Below are 14,857 nucleotides of genomic sequence, written 5' to 3'. Positions count from 1 at the left end.
AGATTGGAAAGGGGACTTTGAATGCTACACTGAAGATTTTAGAGTTTACCATGAGTATGTAGGCAGTAGGGCCACTGAAAGTTTTTTAGTAAGGGAGTGACATGATGAGAGCTGATCCAGGTTTATAATCCTTAAAGGCACTCCTAGTCAAAGCATGCAACAGCTTACATGATCTGGACCTGGCCTGGCTCTGTCTCATCCCTCCAGTGCATCCTGAGATATGTGCTTAACACTGCACAGCTACTTAGGAGAGCTGGGTGGTAGCCTGGGCAGCATCACTTGCTTGCTGTGGGCTCCATGCTCCTTAAACATAAAAATCTTCCTTATAGACAAAAAGAGAATTTTAGGACCTTGAGACTCCTTTGTGGATCGTGGGCGTCACAGAGTTGCCCTGATAACTTAGCTGGAAATCACAGCCTACATGCAACGAAATGCCTAATAGCACTATGACACAGCTGTGCACAGGAACACACATTCATCCGTGGAGCAAGGAAGGAGCAGAGAAGAGCACATTTTAGAAGGTCTTCTGGAGATGACTTTTGAGCTACATTAAAGTTGAAGAGAGACCATCCCTTTGGCAGGAACAGTGAGAATGCCTCAGCATTCCCCTCTGCTGATAATAGAAAGTCTCCTTTAAGGAGTGTGAAGGACTGGGGTCTGGGGTCTGCTCCCACAGGTAGACAGGCTGGAAGTGGCCTTAATGAGCCAGCAGAAATGGACTAGATAGATAAGCAACAATGAGCCGATGCAAGTTACTTAGGCAAGAGAAACGAAAACAAACACCTGAAATGTGGTATCTGAGGTAGCTGTTTGCAGAATATATGTTTATAGTTTTTGAGCAACTAAAAAGGGAAAATATTTCCTTTAACTTATTATTTTGAAGTAAGTTTAGACAACATTGCAAACTAGCACAGAGAGTTCCTGTTTACCTTTTACCCAGCTTCCCCTAACGTTGAGATGTTAAATAATCATAGTACAATGATCACAATCAAGAAATTAACAGTGGTACAATTCTATAAACTACTCCACAGATCTTGTTCGAATTCTTCCAGTTTTTCCACCTATCTTCTTTTTCTGATCCAGAATCCAATGCAGGGTTCTACATTGCATTTAGTAGTGGTGCCTCCTTTGACTCTGCTGATTTGTGACAGCTTCCCAGCCTTTCTTTGTCTTTCATAACTTTGACACTTACGAGGACTCTAGTTATTTTGTAGAATGGCCCTCAACTTGGGTTTGCCTAGTATCTTCTCATGATTAGATTGAGGTTATGGATTTCTGGCAAGTATACCACTGACGGGGTGATGTACTTTTCCCAGGGCATCATATAAAGGAGCACATGATGTACACATGTCTTATTAGAAGTCAATTTTGATCATATGGCCAAGATAGGTCTCAGTTTTCTCCTAAAAGTAACTTTCTCCTAAAAATCACTTTTAGAACAAAAAAAGTATTTTTTAAAAATCAGATTTCATGGGATGTTACAGTGTCCTTACAAATTGAATCTGATTATGTGTTCCCTAACTATGATTGGGCTGTTCATTGATTCATTTATTTACTGAGGACTTACTATATGTCAGGCATTGTGCTGGAAACGGCAGGGAAAACCACAGACATGATCCTTCCCTTGTGGAGTCTAGTGAGGAAAACATTAAACAGGTCAGCATGACTGTGGAGTAGAGGCACATGCCAAGGGACTCTAAGTAGACTTAGAAAGTGAGAGGAAGAAAAGTGTCAGGCCAGGGGAAGGTGGTTCAGATGAGACAGAAGTGGTGATAGGAGTTATCCTGAGGCAGAGGGTTGACTTTTTGGAACTCCCATTTTTTTAATGGATAAATTCATATTCATTATTAGAAAGCAATGAAAGTGGGAATTCTCTGATTTTGCAGTTTCTGTGGGGAAGCAATAATATTGAGAAAACTATTTGATGAGTATTGTCTTGTAAAACTATTTGTTGAAGAAAGGTATTCTGAGCAGAGAAAAAAGACAACACATAAAAATACTTGGACTAAAATATTTACACACTTAAATTTTAAGAATTAGAATTGGGACTACCATCTATTGAGCAAAATTCGCTTTGAGTTTACTAGGTACTCATTCATATGAAGAAAATTTTCTCAATTAAAAATAGTATGATCTACAGAAGAGTCAAAACATGAACAGTCTCAAAATTATTCATCATAACATGCAACTTTGAAGAAGACTGCAAGTTATTTTATGAAAACAATAAGACCATATTTTAAAATTATGCAGGGAAGAGTTAGCTGAAGGGCTGTATTTGCTGGGCTGGCCAGGAAAGCACAGATTTGGGAAGACATCAGAGAAGATTTTGGTGGCTTTCTGGATCTCCTTCCCCAGGGCACTGTGGAGCTGAGCTGCACACCTTTTCTAGGTCCTTGGCCCTGTTTTCTCTGGGAAACACTGATTTGAGAAAGTTCTCTCCAGTGTTCTCTCCATTCAGAATTGCCCTCTAGGCAAAAGCAGTGTGAGACAATGAAAGAAGTGTAATGAAATCTATAGAGGTGGACAGTCTGGGACAAAGGGCTGCCAGCATCAAATACCTGGGAAAGGGAGATTGTCTCCTGAGAAACAGAGGGGACACAAAATCCTATGAACAGAGAAAATACAAAAGTACAAGCAAAAGTCCAGGTCAGAGGAGAGTGCAAGGAATCACTGCCAGCAACTCCAGAAGCACCAGCCATGGATGGAGCTAAGAGGAGATGCCTCTCGTCCTTCCTGCAGCTGACTGCCAACCTCCTTGAGACCTGGTCCAACAATTTGTTAAAACATGGTAGACTGCTATGAAGTTATAGACATGCAGAGACATGCCTCACCCGAGGATATTAAAAAGGCATATCTTAAATTGGCACTGAGAGTAAAGAAGTAGAGAGAAAATGCAAACAAGCAGCTGAGGCATATGAGGTGTTATCAGATGCTAAAAAGGGGACATTTATGACAAATATGGCAAAGAAGGGTTAAATGGTGGTGGAGGTGGACGTCATTTTGACAGTCCATTTGAGTTTGGCTTTGCATTCTGTACTACAGATGATGTCTTCAGGGAATTTTTTGGTTGAAGGGTCCCATATTCATTTGACTTCTTTGGAGACCCATTTGGGGAGCTTTTTGGAATTCAAAAGAGACCTCCAGTAGAAACAGAAACAGGGGCACAGGATCTTTTTTCTCTCTCTTCCATCTTTTGGAGGTGGATTTTCTTCTTTTGATACAGGATTTACTTCATTTGGTTTACTGAGGCATGGGAACCTTACTTCATTTTCTTCAACATCATCTGGTGGGAGTAGGATGGGAAACTTCAAATCTATATTGACTTTTATGACACTAGTTAATGGTAGAAAAATCACTACCCAGAAGATTACTGAGAGTAGTTAAGAAAGAGTAGAAGTTGAAGAAGATGGCCAGTTAATGTCTTTAACAATAAATAGTAGAGAGCAGCTGCTATGCTTGGATAACAAGTAATTCAACACATGCATTTAACAGAAAATGCTAAACTATAACAAGCACCATTTGAGGAATGACAGAAACATTTGTTCTAAAGATTTCAAATGAACTCTCAGTATAACTGTACCTAGCCTAAAGAATTTATAAACAGCTCATTGAAGCACTTATGTGTCATAGACCTTTGAGTTTATTGTTGGGGCCACATTAATAGGACCATTTTTTTCTTTTTGTCTTTACAATTTTTGCATATTTCTGCATGCACTTTGCTTTTTTACTAAACTTAATCCAAGGTGAAACGTGATTCTTTAGTAGTGCTAGGACAAAATCGTACACTAACACCAGCATAGATCTTACTCTTTCCGTTTTGTTTGAAATGTGAGCCAAGTAGATTCGGTCTGCTGTGAACGTAGCATTGCCAGGATGAATGTTCTACAATAATACTGTTTTTTCCAGTATTTAGTAGCAAAAGACATTAATACATTTCTGGTGTAATATAAATTAAGGATGTTTTCTAGTCATGCATGAATTCTGGCAACTTAATAAATTTTGACAATTGTTCAAATATGTAATTTCAAGCCTAGGTTTATAAAAGGTAAAGCTGGTAAACTGGGTTTTTGTCATTTGCTTTAAATGTGTTCGGTGCATTCTTTAAAAAAAAAAAGTCCAGAATAAGCCCAAGGTCGAGAAAAATGGAGAAACCCTTCACACTACATTTGCCTTGGACAGACCTTCCTGATAGGAAGGCTGAAGCTCAAGAAACTCTGTCTAATCACCAGCTGGTTTCAAAGAAACAGACATCTCAGAAAATAAATTCCAGAGTGTTCAACAAAAGGCAAAGACACAGGAAATGATGGCCCATCCAAAGAAGGAAGTTAACAATCCAGGAAACAAAAAGAAGATGAGAATATGGACAAACTGAGCAAAGCCTTAAAAATGCTCAAGGAGATGAGAAACTACAAAGAAAGGCCCAAAGGTTTTTAGGAAAAAATGGATGAGCAATATGTCAGTCTCAGTAAAGATATAGAAATTTGAGAAAGGAACTAAACAGAATTACTAGAATTGAAGACCACAATAACTAAAATGAAAAAAAAAAAAAAAGTGCCCAGGAGGGTTTCAAGAGCAAATTGGAGATGGCAGAAGAGAGAATTGGTGAACTTGAAATGAGTTAGGCTGAGGAGAGAAAGAAAATAGAAATATAAAAAGAAATACAGCCTGAGACCTGTGGGAAACCATCAAGAATACCATAAACATTATGGGACTCCCAGAAGGAGAAGAAAAAGAAAAGTGGGTAGAAGAACTATTCAAAGAAGTAATGACAGAGAACTTCCCCAAATTAGCAAAAGACATCAATATATACATCCAAGAACCCCAAAGAGCAAGAAACAGGATAAACTTGAAGAAAAATATGCCCCATTACATACTGATCAAACTGGCTAATGAAAGGGACAAGGAGAGAGTTCTGAAAGCTGCAAGAGAAAAGCATACAAAGGAGTCCCAATTAGATGGAGTGCAAATTTCTCCTCAGATGTCATGGAGGCAAGAAGGCTGCATTGAAATACTTAAAGTGTTGAAAGAAAACAGTTGCTAACCAACAATTTTTTATTAAGGGAGTCTTTAAAAAAAATGAACAGAAATTAAGACATTCCCAGATAATGAAAAACTGACGGGGTTCTTCCCCATTGGACCTGCCCTCTAAGCAATGCTAAAAGGAGATCTTCAGACTGAGAGGAACCACTGCCTGGTTCAGGGTGGCGTAAAGAAATAAAGGTCTGTGGTAAAGGTAATCATTTGGGTAATTGTAAATGTCACATTACTGTTTGTAGTTTGCAATGTAACACTACTTCTTACTTCCTACAGGTGCTAAAATGCAAACACATAAAAAGTAATCATAAATCTATGTTTTGGGACATCAAGCAGTTTATGATTCTTGAATAGGACAGCATCAAAACCATGTATGGAAAGGAGCTCCAAGGAGGGATGGAAAGGGGAAACTTATATAGGGCAAATAGGGAAGTAAGCAAGGAAATGTGTATATATATATATATATATATATAATTAAATATTATGGGATTTGTTACAGGAATTAGCTCACATTACCCTGGGGATGGGTAAGTCTGAATTCTGTAGGACAGGTTGCAAGGTAGGAACTTTGATGAAGGTTTTCAATGAAATCCTCAAGAGAAGCTGGCTGGCTGAAGTAGAGAGGAAAAATCTTCCTTCTGACTGCTGAAATCATCAAGCCTCCTTTTAAGGCCTTCAACTGCTCAAACTTCCATAAATAATGTCTAATATTTTATTTTGGCAAATGTAATCAACTCTTCAAGATTATTTTTCTCCTTCAAAATATGCCAATTAAGCAGCAAAGTAGTAAATCCTAAAAATCTGAACCAGCAAGAATAGTGCCCAGAGAGAAAAAAGAACAGAAGACACCCTCTGGTTTTTCCCTAACCATAACAAATACCAGCATGTTCAACCGGAGGGAAAAAGCTTGTGGAAGTAAGTCCCCAGGAAAACAAAAAACATAGCTCCCCTACTTTTTATGAAGGAGAAAAATAAATGCCATGCTGACTTCACTAGTCACCAAGAAAAACCACGTTATATGAAAAGAGATTTATATAACTATATTATATTAAATAGGTCAAAAAGTTTCAAAACCTTGATTTCTGTAAACATTATTTTTCCATGATATTAATCATTTTGAAGTTATTATGAATATTAAAACCAGAAGTCCTTTGGCAGCTCCTGAGTTTACAAATGGGCTCACAAAGTATCTGTTAGCCTAATACCTTTTACAACAGAAACTACTATCACTTCAGAAAAGCTCTGAAATCTGATTTCCATATGATCTAGGTAAGTAGACAGGAAAATGCTATAATTTCTATTTAAAAGGTAGCTGTTAAAACTTTAGATTATAACTGGTGGAAAGCCTGCCTGAATTAGTTGCAAAATAACATGAGATGTCTGGTTTGAGGGACAGATTTCAAGATTTGGAGTGTGAAAACTTGGATTTAATTTCTGACTTTGCCATGTATAAGCCGCATGACCTTGAAATGTGGTTGAAGGGGAGGCATTAAATTTCTCTGAGCTTCAGTTTCCTGTTTGAAAATGGGGATAATTATACTTAAGCCATATGGTTACTGAGCGAGTCAATGAAATGTTGAGATCTTTTAAGAAATTATAACATATAGTACAAAAGCAAGGTCTCGTTCCATGATTATTCATACAATAGATAATTATAGTGTACTTTACAGTTTACAATATGCCTTTTAACACTTTAATTTGGTGATATGACAATTCTCTGATGTATAGAAGATAAAATATTATTATGCTTATCTTGGTGAGGATTTGGAGGCCGCAATTAGAAAACTGGGTCTTCTGACACCTCATCTAGTAGTCTTCTCACTCTGCTCTGAAAAGGATTTCTCAATTTAAAAAGACCCCAGAACAGGTTTGTGTCAAAGGCTCATTCAGCAATATTGCTCTATGTGAACATGAGAATTTTCTTCCCTGGCAATTGCTCATGAGTCCAAAAGTACTGCAACATCTCCTTCCAGTCAGAGTTCATTTGGTGGGGCGGTAGTGACATTTTTTTCCTGGCAGCAGTGAGAAGCACAGGCACTCAAAATAGGAATAAGGCTCAAGAGAAGAACATTAAATAACCTTAAGTGCCAAGAAATCAGAAATCACAATTCCAAGAAATTTGGAAAATTGGCAGGCAGAGCAGAATGAAAAAAAAAAAGGAATATAGATGATGGTTAATGCTGTTGATTCTAATATCAGGTTTGCCGTTTTTGAGCTGTGTACCTTTGGGCAACTTAACTTAACCTGAGCCTCAGTTTCTTCATGTGTAAAATGGGGATAATAACAGCACCTACTTCATAGGCTTGCTGGTTGAAGAAGCAGTGAAAGAGTCTCTCTTCTTCCTTAAAAGTCTTCCACTGATTGGATGATCTCATTGTGGAAGACATGCCTTAGTTGACTGCAAATGTAATCAACCACAGATGCAATTAACTGACTGATGATTTAATACACCACCCTTCCAGTTTATCAATCAGCCATGACATATCCTTGCAGCAATAGTCAGACCAGTGCTTGCCTGACCAGACAGTTGGGCATAATCACTTGGCTGTGTTAACACCAGAACCTAGCCATCACATTGATGCCTAATTCAGTAAATGTTTTAAGCAACTCTTCCACGTATATCCTGTGGTGACTTTGTAATATGTCACCTTGGCAGGACTTACCTACAGTTCCCAGACATCTCTTTCCTGTAAATTTATGATGGGCCACAACAGACATTTTGCCCAGGATTTGGAAGTAATGATCATATTTTTTTTTATTAATTAAAAAAAAATTAACTAACACAACATTTAGAAATCATTCCATTCTGCATATGCAATCAGTAATTCTTAATATCATCACATAGATGTATGATCATCATTTCTTAGTACATTTGCATCGATTTAGAAAAAGAAATAGCAAGACAACAGAAAAAGAAATAAAATGATAATATAGAGAAAAAAATAAAAATAAAAATACAAATATATATATATATATATAAAAACAAACAAACAAAAAAACTATAGCTCAGATGCAGCTTCATTCAGTGTTTTAACATAATTACATTACAATTAGGTAGTATTGTGCTGTCCATTTTTGAGTTTTTGTATTTAGTCCTGTTGCACAGTCTGTATCCCTTCAGCTTCAATTACCCATTATCTTACCCTATTTCTAACTCCTGATGGTCTCTGTTACCAATGACATATTCCAAGTTTATTCTCTAATGTCGGTTCACATCAGTGGGACCATACAGTATTTGTCCTTTAGTTTTTGGCTGGACTCACTCAGCATAATGTTCTCTAGGTCCATCCATGTTATTACATGCTTCATAAGTTTATTCTGTCTTAAAGCTGCATAATATTCCATCGTATGTATATACCACAGTTTGTTTAGCCATTCTTCTGTTGATGGACATTTTGGCTGTTTCCATCTCTTTGCAATTGTAAATAACGCTGCTATAAACATTGGTGTGCAAATGTCCGTTTGTGTCTTTGCCCTTAAGTCCTTTGAGTAGATACCTAGCAATGGTATTGCTGGGTCATATGGCAATTCTATATTCAGTTTTTTGAGGAACCGCCAAACTGCCTTCCACAATGGTTGCACCATTTGACATTCCCACCAACAGTGGATAAGTGTGCCTCTTTCTCCACATCCTCTCCAGCACTTGTCATTTTTTGTTTTGTTGATAATGGCCATTCTGGTGAGTGTAAGATGATATCTCATTGTGGTTTTGATTTGCATTTCTCTAATGGCCAGGGACATTGAGCATCTCTTCATGTGCCTTTTGGCCATTTGTATTTCCTCTTCTGAGAGGTGTCTGTTCAAGTCTTTTTCCCATTTTGTAATTGGGTTGGCTGTCTTTTTGTTGTTGAGTTGAACAATCTCTTTATAAATTCTGGATATTAGACCTTTATCTGATATGTCGTTTCCAAATATTGTCTCCCATTGTGTAGGCTGTCTTTCTACTTTCTTGATGAAGTTCTTTGATGCACAAAAGTCTTTAATTTTGAGGAGCTCCCATTTATTTATTTCCTTCTTCAGTGCCCTTGCTTTAGGTTTAAGGTCCATAAAACCGCCTCCAATTGTAAGTTTCATAAGATATCTCCCTACATTTTCCTCTAATTGTTTTATGGTCTTAGACCTAATGTTTAGATCTTTGATCCATTTTGAGTTAACTTTTGTATAGGGTGTGAGATACGGGTCCTCTTTCATTCTTTTGCATATGGATATCCAGTTCTCTAGGCACCATTTATTGAAGAGACTGTTCTGTCCCAAGTGAATTGGCTTGACTGCCTTATCAAAGATCAAATGTCCATAGATGAGAGGATCTATATCTGAGCACTCTATTCGATTCCATTGGTCGATATATCTATCTTTATGCCAATACCATGCTGTTTTGACCACTGTGGCTTCATAATATGCCTTAAAGTCCAGCAGCGTGAGACCTCCAGCTTCGTTTTTTTTCCTCAAGATACTTTTAGCTATTCGGGGCACCCTGCCCTTCCAGATAAATTTGTTCATTGGTTTTTCTATTTATGAAAAATAAGTTGTTGGGATTTTGATTGGTATTGCATTGAATCTGTAAATCAATTTAGGTAGGATTGACATCTTAATTATATTTAGTCTTCCAATCCATGAACACGGTATGCCCTTCCATCTATTTAGGTCTTCTGTGATTTCTTTTAACAGTTTTTTGTAGTTTTCTTTGTATAGGTCTTTTGTCTCTTTAGTTTAATTTATTCCTAGGTATTTTATTCTTTTAGTTGCAATTGTAAATGGAATTCGTTTCTTGTTTCCCCCTCAGCTTGTTCATTGCTAGTGTATAGAAATGCTACAGATTTTTGAATGTTGATCTTGTAGCCTGCTACTTTGCTGTACTCATTTATTAGCTCTAGTAGTTTTGTTGTGGATTTTTCTGGGTTTTCGACGTATAGTATCATATCGTCTGCAAACAGTGATAGTTTTACTTCTTCCTTTCCAATTTTGATGCCTTGTATTTCTTTTTCTTGTCTAATTGCTCTGGCTAGAACCTCCAACATGATGTTGAATAATAGTGGTGATAATGGACATCCTTGTATTGTTCCTGATCTTAGGGGGAAAGTTTTCAGCTTTTCCCCATTGAGGATGATATTAGCTATGGGTTTTTCATATATTCCCTCTATCATTTTAAGGAAGTTCCCTTGTATTCCTATCCTTTGAAGTGTTTTCAACAGGAAAGGATGTTGAATCTTGTCAAATGCCTTCTCTGCATCAATTGAGATGATCATGTGATTTTTCCGCTTTGATTTGTTGATATGGTGTATTACATTTATTGATTTTCTTATGTTGAACCATCCTTGCATACCTGGGATGAATCCTACTTGGTCATGATGTATAATTCTTTTAATATGTTGCTGGATTTGATTTGCTAGAATTTTGTTGAGGATTTTTGCATCTATGTTCATTAGAGATATTGGTCTGTAGTTCTCTTTTTTTGTAATATCTTTGCCTGGTTTTGGTATGAGGGTGATGTTGGCTTCATAGAATGAATTAGGTAGCTTTCCCTCCACTTCGATTTTTTTGAAGAGTTTGAGCAGAGTTGGTACTAATTCTTTCTGGAATGTTTGGTAGAATTCACATGTGAAGCCGTCTGGTCCTGGACTTTTCTTTTTGGGAAGCTTTTGAATGACTGATTCAATTTCTTTACTTGTGATTGGTTTGTTGAGGTCATCTATTTCTTCTTGAGTCAAAGTTGGTTGTTCATGCCTTTCTAGGAATTTGTCCATTTCATATACATTGTTGTATTTATTAGCGTAAAGTTGTTCATAGTATCCTGTTATTACCTCCTTTATTTCTGTGAGGTCAGTGGTTATGTCTCCTCTTCCATTTCTGATCTTATTTATTTGCGTCCTCTCTCTTCTTTTGTCAATCTTGCTAAGGGCCCATCAATCTTATTGATTTTCTCATAGAACCAACTTCTGGTCTTATTGATTTTCTCTATTGTTTTCATGTTTTCAATTTCATTTATTTTTGCTCTAATCTTTGTTATTTCTTTCCTTTTGCTTGCTTTGGGGTTAGTTTGCTGTTCTTTCTCCAGTTCTTCCAAGTGGACAGTTAATTCGTGAATTTTTGCCTTTTCTTCTTTTCTGATATAGGCATTTAGGGCAATAAATTTCCCTCTTAGCACTGCCTTTGCTGCGTCCCATAAGTTTTGATATGTTGTGTTTTCGTTTTCACTTGCCTCGAGATATTTACTAATTTCTCTTGTAATTTCTTCCTTGACCCACTCGTTGTTTAAGAGTGTGTTGTTGAGACTCCACGTGTTTGTGAATTTTCTGGCACTCTGCCTATTATTGATTTCCAACTTCATTCCTTTATGATCTGAGAAAGTGTTGTGTATGATTTCAATCTTTTTAAATTTGTTGAGACTTGTTTTGTGACCCAGCATATGGTCTATCTTTGAGAATGATCCATGAGCACTTGAGAAAAAGGTGTATCCTGCTGTTGTGGGATGTAATGTCCTATAAATGTCTGTTAAGTCTAACTCATTTATTGTAATATTCAAATTCTCTGTTTCTTTATTGATCCTCTGTCTAGATGTTCTGTCCATTGATGAGAGTGGTGAATTGAAGTCTCCAACTATTATGGTAGATGTGTCTATTTCCCTTTTCAGTGATTGCAGTGTATTCCTCACGTATTTTGGGGCATTCTGATTCGGTGCATAAAGATTTATGATTGTTATGTCTTCTTGTTTAATTGTTCCTTTTATTAGTAGATAGTATCCTTCTTTGTCTCTTTTAACTGTTTTACATTTGAAGTCTAATTTGTTGGATATTAGTATAGCCACTCCTGCTCTTTTCTGGTTGTTATTTGCATGAAATATCTTTTCCCAACCTTTCACTTTCAACCTATGTTTATCTTTGGGTCTAAGATGTGTTTCCTGTAGACAGCATATAGTAGGATCCTGTTTTTTAATCCATTCTGCCAGTCTATGTCTTTTGATTGGGGAATTCAGTCCATTAACATTTAGAGTTATTATGTTTGGGTAATACTTTCCTCTACTATTTTGCCTTTTGTATAATATATATCATATCTGGTTTTCCTTCTTTCTACTCTCTTCTCCATACCTCTCTCTTCTATCTTTTCGTGTCTGACTCTAGTGCTCCCTTTAGTATTTCTTGCAGAGCTGATCTCTTGGTCACAAATTCTTTCAGTGACTTTTTGTCTGAAAATGTTTTAATTTCTCCCTCATTTTTGAAGGACAATTTTGCTGGATATAGAAGTGTTGGTTGGCAGTTTTTCTCTTTTAGTAATTTAAATATATCATCCCACTGTCTTCTTGCCTCCATGGTTTCTGCTGAGAAATCTACACATAGTCGTATTGGGTTTCCCTTGTATGTGATGGATTGTTTTTCTCTTGCTGCTTTCAAGATCCTCTCTTTCTCTTTGACTTCTGACATTCTAACTAGTAAGTCTCTTGGAGAATGCCTATTTGGGTCTATTCTCTTTGGGGTGTGCTGCACTTCTTGGATCTGTAATTTTAGGTCTTTCATAAGAGTTGGGAAATTTTCAGTGATAATTTCTTCCATTAGTTTTTCTCCTCCTTTTCCCTTCTCTTCTCCTTCTGGGACACCCACAACACATATATTTGTGCACTTCATATTATCATTCAATTCCCTGAGCCCCTGCTCAAATTTTTCCATTCTTTTCCCTATAGTTTCTGTTTCTTTTTGGATTTCAGATGTTCCATCCTCCAGTTCACTAATTCTATCCTCTGTCTCTTTAAATCTACCATTGTAGGTTTCCATTGTTTTTTTCATCTCTTCTACTGTGTTTTTCAATCCTATAAGTTCTGTGATTTGTTTTTTCAGACTTTCCATTTCTTCTGTTTGTTGATCCCATGCCTTCTTCATGTCCTCCCTCAATTTATCGATTTGGTTTTTGAAGAGGTTTTCCATTTCTGTTCGTATATTCAGAATTAGTTGTCTCAGCTCCTGTATCTCATTTGAGCTATTGGTTTGTTCCTTTGACTGGGCCATATCTTCAATTTTCCTGGTGTGATTTGTTATTTTTTGCTGGCGTCTGGGCATTTAATCAGATTTCCCTGAGTGTGGGACCCAGCAGGTTGAAAGACTTTCCTGTGAAGTCTCTGGGCTCTGTTTTTCTTATCTTGCCCAGTACGTGGTGCTTGTCTGTCTGCGGGTCCCACCAGCAAAGGATGTTGTGGCTCCTTTAACTTTGGAAGACTCTTGCTGCTGGGTGTGTGGTGGAGACAGAAGAAATGTTGTAGGTTGGTTTTAATGGCTTCAAATTGTGAAGTCCTGGGATCTGAATTCCTTGAGAGAGGGAATCCACCTGAGTTGCGTTTCACCCCTCCCACTGGGAAGGTTCATGTGGTAGAGAGCCCTGAAAGCAGCCTGTTTCTACATTCGGGGTAGTTGCAACCTGTGTAATCCCAGTGCTGAGCCCAGAGGCAACGAAGCCTCCATAGAAACAGCCGCAGAAGGCTCTGTTCCACCCCCTTTCCTCTTTTTCAGTTAGCCCAATCGGCGACTTCCGCCTTGATCAGTTTTGCCTGAGCTGAGGGCCTATTTTTAGTAGTCAGAAGTTGTTCATTAATCCCACTATTGGTGTTAGGTTGGGCTCAGTCTCTACTGCTGTTGGAGACTCTTTCCTTTCCCTCCAGGAAGTCGCCTGTGGGGGAGGGGCGCCGGCCACCGCAGCTTGGGGAACTGCCGATCCGAGGCTCCCAGCCGGCCCAGGAAGCCACATGTCGGAAGGCTGCCGCAGCTTGGGGAACCACCGATCCGAGGTTTCCAGCTGACCCATGAAGCCGCGTGTGTGGAAGGGGCTACGGTCACCAGCCACCGCGGCTTGGGGAACCACCGATCCGAGGCTCCCAGCTGGCCCGGGAAGCTGTGCATGGGGGAGGGGCGCTGGCTGCCGCGGGCTTGGGGAACCGCCGATCCAAAGCTCCCAGCTGGCCTGGGAAGAAGGGAGGGAGGGGCTCCGGCCACCAGCTGCCACGGCCCGGGGAAGCTTGTGCCTCTTGGGGACCTCACCGCAGCGGAGTCTCTTAGCCGGTCCAGCCGTTCCAGAATGGGGTACACTGTGTGTCAGGTCTCTGTGGTGGCTCCGGGAGCTGTTCTGTACTGTTTCTAGTTCTTTAGTAGTTGTTCTGGAGGAAGAACTAAGACCCGCGCACCTTACTAAGCCACCGTCTTCTCCGGAAGTCGATCATATTGTTTTAATGTACAGGGAAGGGGCTGGGGTTTGGGACAGTGTTGGTGCAGAGGTATCAGGTGGTGTTGCAGCAGCTACATAACTTGTTGCTGTCTGCTGGCTCACCTCACCGACGTGGAGCAGCAACTGGTCTTGAAGCTTTTCCACTTGTCCCTGGACCCTTGTTCAGCTTCCCTGACACATGGTCCAAGTGTGTGATTAGCTCTGAGACAAAGGGCATCACATTCTACTGCAAGCCCTTTTCATCATTGAAGTTGGAAGCACTGAACGCACTGACATAGGTTCTGGTGCAATGTTATGGGCTCCAGCTTGTGGATCCCTGTTTGCTTCTCATTTTGTCAGGGGTTCTAACCCTCAGCAATTTTGACATTTGGGTCAGATAAGTCTTTACCATGGGAGATTGTCTTATGAATTGTAGACTGTTTAGCAGAACACTGGCCTTCACCCAGAAGATACCAAAAGCTTCCATACAAATTGTGACAACCTAAAATGTCCCCAAGACATTACCAAGCATCTTCTGGGGGGGCAAAATTGGCCCTGCTTGAAAACCATTGCTTTGTATGCATCTTCCCTTTCCAACTGCCTCTGAAGACTTCAGGCTCTAACAACAGACCCAAAACCT

General features: G+C 38.9%; 1 pseudogene; it reads left to right on the top strand.

The window, feature by feature from the left end:
- Nucleotides 1-2,208: 2,208 nt before the first annotated feature.
- On the top strand, nt 2,209-3,980 carry LOC143658049 (dnaJ homolog subfamily B member 6 pseudogene; annotated as a pseudogene).
- Nucleotides 3,981-14,857: the final 10,877 nt, after the last annotated feature.

This window comes from Tamandua tetradactyla, chromosome 15, assembly GCF_023851605.1.
Source record: "Tamandua tetradactyla isolate mTamTet1 chromosome 15, mTamTet1.pri, whole genome shotgun sequence".
Lineage (NCBI taxonomy): Eukaryota > Metazoa > Chordata > Mammalia > Pilosa > Myrmecophagidae > Tamandua > Tamandua tetradactyla.
Note: the sequence above shows the minus strand (reverse complement) of the source record. Positions and strands in the feature narration are given on the sequence as shown.